This window comes from Cupressus sempervirens, chromosome 9 (assembly GCF_028749045.1).
Source record: "Cupressus sempervirens isolate cs-2001-9-10 chromosome 9, ASM2874904v1, whole genome shotgun sequence".
Classification (NCBI taxonomy): domain Eukaryota; kingdom Viridiplantae; phylum Streptophyta; class Pinopsida; order Cupressales; family Cupressaceae; genus Cupressus; species Cupressus sempervirens.
Window position 1 is genome coordinate 219341589 of NC_143126.1, and position 6000 is coordinate 219347588.

Consider the following 6000-nt stretch of genomic DNA (forward strand, 5'->3'; position numbering starts at 1 on the left):
CCACCAATCTTTCGAACTTTCTTTTCTATTCGCTAGGCTGAACATCAAACACTGCTACATACATAATGCTCTATTCTGAATATGTCTCAACAACTAATATTGACAAAGGTTGTATGTTCAGTATACCTTGCTTCATTATCTATCTTACAACCGTAGCTTCACTCTCTATCATTCTAGCCTCTGATAGTTCCTTCTTCATTATAGTTTCAACCTTCTTGTGTGATGCCTTCTCCAAGGTTGCTTGATGAGTTGTCTGTATGATCTCATCACATGAGCCAAATCTATACTCTACTTTATCTCTGTCTAAATTTAACAACAAATCAATATAACAAATTGATACATCATTGTTCGATTCATAGCTCAAGAGATTGAGAAATCTCTCCCAAGGTTCTACTACTTGAACATATGTATAGTTTGTAACAACCAAAATACAAATGTCTTCCTTGAATGTGTCCATAGTTAGGAGAAATCCTAAATCTTTTTTTCATTTCATTCTGAAATGTCCTCATTATTAGGTTGCCACTATCCAATATCTTATCTACAGGATGCCTTCTGCATACCTCTATAATCTTCTCCATTGTGCATATGTCACTACTCATTATGTCTATGACTGATAAGTAGGGAAATCCCTTAAGTACATGAAAGAATATGTGATTGATCAATGACTAGAATCTAAAAACACCATTCTTTGTTCTCTTGATCTTTTCCAAGTTTTCTAAGAGTTGCATTCTCAATATTTCACTCAGATTCACTTGTTCTTTCTTTATACATATCTTATATGCTACATATATGAATCTTGGTAAAAGTTCATCAATCTTAGAACTTTCACCAACATAATAAGCAATAATTCTACTTAGAAATCTCACATTATCTTGCTTGATGGTGCTAATCACCATAGCCTTTCTATTATATACTGCTTTAGTATAGCTTTCAACTTTCTTCTTGACCATCTTCACACCTATAGGTAGATTGCCCTATTTACTAAGACCAGTTGCCTCATGAATAAGGTTGGTAGAAATGTCAACTACATTGTCTTGTATCCATAATTTTCCATCATGTATCCTACTCAATATGATTTGTGTCCATTCATCTATATCTAGTTCATGGTAGAAGTGATATTTAAACAAGTATAATTCCTTTAAATTTTCAAATCTGGGATTCATTGTCATGTCATGGTTGAAAACCAATTCCAAGTCTTTGCTCATGAATTCACTACCAATAGAATCAAACTTGCTATTTAAATAACTTCCTACATCTTCAAGATAAACTATGTTGTTCGTAGTGATAGACAATGTTGAGTTAGGGTTTCCTTTATTAGGTTTTATGGAAACAATCTTTAACTTATATCTATCCTCATTTTTAACACTATGTAATACTAAAATGTCCATGATTCTATCAATTATTATCTTTTATCAAATATATTTTGGAAAAATGATAAAATACCTTTTTCCAAAAATAGGGTTTTCTTTGAAATCGCTCTGACAAGTTACTTCTAAATGCTTTTCACTTTAGATGTGTTCACAATGAAGTGAAAATCAATTCTATACTCCATTTATCACTTCAACTTGAACATTTATTAATTGTGTACTTTGCAAATATGAAAAAGCTATTAATTACATTTTGTAATCAGATAACTACTCAAGATCATCTATCCAATCTTTAGATGTCACCTGAGGTTTACTATAGCCTCCTTCCATCATGACAAACATCCTCAAGACTTTGCATCAAAAAATCCTCTGCAAAAACATACTTTTTATATTCTGTTATGGAATCAACTTTTACTATAATACCAGTAACTTTGAATTCCTTCATAACTTGTTTAGATGAGCTCCAAATTAAAAATGAGCTTAGGTACCATCTAAACATAATTGGATACACCTTTTCCCAACTTCAATACCTCTAATTCAGCTTATGACTGAAGTTCTCAAATTTTGATGCTATAAACTGATGCAGAGGGATTTTAGAACCCTTTAGAAAATAAAATGCATGAATTAACGCTTCACATGCATGAATGTAGATTTCAGAAAATGCATAGAAATTTAATGAAATGAGGGTCAACACATGAAGATGTTGCCCATTCAAATCTGCATTACAACTGGGTTTTCCTGTAACCTGATATGAGACAACAATACAGAAATAAATAAATGCATGAAATTATAGAGGATCCTCCAATGGATGAAAAAGACCATTGGAGGATCTTTAGAAAAACCCCATGCAAAGACCACTCTCAAAACAATAGAGAGATTCAGCTGATAGGAAATGAACAATAAGAAAATATTTAAACTATTAAGATCTGATTTTCAGATTTCTTCCAAGATGTTGATCTAAATACAAACAGAAAAAAATGTATGTAGATCACATCTGTAAAACACTAGAAACTTAAGAAAATTACAGGAAAACTCAAGAATTTCATTCTATTCACTTTCTCCCAAAAAATCTCTCTCCAAAAAAAATCTCTCTTCTAATATCTCTCTTCAAAAATCTCTCTTCAAAAATCTCTCTTACAATATGCACTCTTTCTCTTTTTGAAAAACTTTCTAATGTAACTCCCAAAAATCCATCATAGCTTTCTTGTGGCAGTAACATTTTGAATGCCTACACACGGTGCTTTAGGAATATTCACCTTCTAATGTAACTCCCAAAAATCCATCATAGCTTTCTTGTGGCGGTTACATTTTGAATGCCTACACATGGTGCTTTAAGAATATTCACCTTCTAATGTAACTCCCAAAAATCCATCATAGCTTTCTTGTGGTGGTTATATTTTGAATGCCTACACATGGTGCTTTAGGAATATTCATCATTTTCTTCCTTTTGATTTTTCCCATAAACATTTTCAAAAATTAGAAACCTTTAACACACCCAAAATAATCTAAAATAAACTCATACTAAGTCCTAAGTGGATAATGTTGGGTAGGCTTATAAGAATGCTACCTAAAAATTTCCACCACAAAAAAAGGACATTTATTTTAAAACATAAAACTCTAAACTCACGCACACAAACATTTCAAATTTCAGATTTTAAACTCAAAACTTGATGATATTTTCTTTGTGCCCTGCATTTTAGTCATATTGTAGGTTGACTTCCTGTCGCAGACGTGCTCCTGCACCATAAACAAGCTTAATTCAACTTAATTGAATCAAACTCAACAACTGACTTCGATCTTCCTAAATCATCATCATCTAACTTTTCTTTTGAGATATCTATTCCTTTCACAAATTCTTCATTAAGTTCTTCTCAATGTTCACTCACAATGTTTCTTTGTTCCTCATTTTCTTTGTTAGTTTTGAAGTTCCTTTCATGGTTCCTTCTATCATTTTTGACATTCCTTCCATCATTCTTTCTATTCCCAAAGTTTCTTCCATTGTTCCTTCTATCTCTGAAGTTTCTATCATACTTCACTGTGTGTCTAAAGTTTTTGCATAACTAACATATAGATGCTCTACTTCTAGGATTTTGCTGATCATCAGGTGCATGAAAATTTTGAGCAATGTGTCCTAAGTTGTTACACTTATAAAACACAATCTATCTTCTATCTTCATAAGATCTTCCTTCTCTTGATGTACTTTCATTAGATCTTATTCTATTTGTAGGGTTAGTATTTCTAGACATTCTACTATTTTTTCTATCATTATCATACTTAGATTTCCTACAATCAATTGCATTATGACTCATACCATGAAAATTATGAAAATAAAAGTCCTTAACATGATTAAATGACTTATTAGTAAAATCTCTTTTCATATGACCTATTTCATTACATAAAAAGCACTTACCTCTAAATTCATACCTGGTTGCCTTACGAGTCTCCACATGCTTAGGTTCATCCAAGATTTCAACTTCTTTGTTTTGCTCAACTTCTTTAGGTTTCTTAGAAGATTGACTATATTCAATCTTGTCATCAGATTTATCTTTTTCTTTCAGATTTGATCTAATCTCAAGTTTATTTGCAAACATGTTAATTAGATAACCAAGACTAGTCTTATCGTTAGTAGGTCTCTGCATTGACATTGAATCATCAAGCTTTTCTTTGCTAGAATAAAGCTTCTCAAGTTGTTATTTGCAGTGTGTCAATTCACCTTTCACAATAGTATTGTACTAATAGAGTTCTTCATGCTCTTCTTTCAATGTTTCACACTAAGATGTTCTCTTTGCTAGACTTTCTCTTAGATCTCCATTTTTAGTCTTCAAATCAGATTCAACTTTGCGAGGATCATTTCTCAAAGTCAACTTTAGATTTTTAATCTTCAACTCATGATTCAAGATCTTGTACTTTGTCTTCAACTTTTAATAATTATCATCACTAGTTCTAGATTTAGTAGATCCAGGCTTGGATTTGAGATGTTCAATCTTTTCCTTCAACTGACTAATGTATACTTTGGAGTCTTCATATCTGTCCTTTAGTTTATCTCTTTCTTTAGTAAGAAGATCAATTTGTTCAAGAGATTCTTCAAGGTTCTTCATTAACTATTACATATCCATAAGGATCTTACTTAAGCTGGTATGCCTCTTCAAAGTAATTATGCTCTGATACCAATTTTTAGAAATAGGGATTACTAAGAGGGGGGTGAATCAGTAATCTAAAAACTTTAATCCCCAATTGGATATTATTACTTAATTTAAACCATGCATAACAAAGCAATAAAGTAATGATGAACAGTAACAATAAAAATGCACAAAGATAACTCATAACACCGTATTTTGTTAACTAGGGAAACCCTAGCCAAGAGAAAACCCCAGTGGGGATGATACCCAGTATATAATATATATTGATATATAAGTTCCTTATTAGAGGATGAACCCTGTTAGGAGTCAATGATAAAATTTAGTATAAGTAGTCCTTTTTAGTAGACTTTGAATCCCTATAAGGAGATTCCAACCCTATTAGGAGTTGTGGTATAATGTATGCAAGAAGAGCCCACTGCCCAAACATGCAATTTCAACTACAAGAAGAGCTCACTACTCAAGCAAGTAATTTACTATTATCTTCTACCTTGACTAGTCTCTGATCTTTAGCTCGATCTTGGATCACCAAATATCTCATGTAAAACTTTGCATATATCACTTTCACAAAAGTTCACATACAATCACAATTTTCAATTCACACTTGTACTTCACTTGCATAATAGCTCACTTTACAATCTTACCACAAAATATCCTTTGCATAAATACCATGCCTTTACAAAAATTACTTCTAGGTCAACTAAGACAAAAAACCAGTTTTCTAAGTTAGAGTAAACATCTAGGATGTTGGCCCTAATTGGACAAGTAATTGTTTTGTTTACAAAACAATTCTTTCCTTCAATTTCACTGTCTTCTTTCACTTCAAATCATGAATATCTATGTTCCATACAATTTGTACCAACTTTTGAGGTTATACACATCATCACCAAAATATATACTATCTCCGTGCATCTTCGCTAGTCATAATATGATGTCAACAACAAGTAATAAACAAAACAATACACTGCTGTAAACCAAATTCTATACTTAGACAATTTTTTGATTACCAAACACTAAGTATCTTTATTTCCAAGGTTTCCTGTGAACATATACATCACGTGTTTCCATAAATGACAACAATTGCATATCACTATTAGCCAATTATCAATAGAAGTCACAATAACAGTGACTGCACTTTTGTTAAAAGATGTTGATGTGAATGCTAAGCCATTCGACACATATGACACAATAAAAGATCAAATAAATAAAAAGATGAGTGATCCCAAGAAAGATAAGAAAAGAATGAAGACAATAAAAGGCCTTGAGGGTAAAGATGATGAAGGGGAAGGATCAAAACATATAGTTGAATCCAAAGAGTCTAAAGGAAAAGAGCTAGCTATTGTTGAATCTAAGGCAATAAAGTAGTAGAAAGTGATAATTATTGATCCAAAGGTAAAATAATTGTTGAGAATAGATTGAAGAAGATTATTAAAGAGGGAGATTGTTGAGAAGAGATTGATACACATATGACCAATATGCTTCAATTCAATCATTTT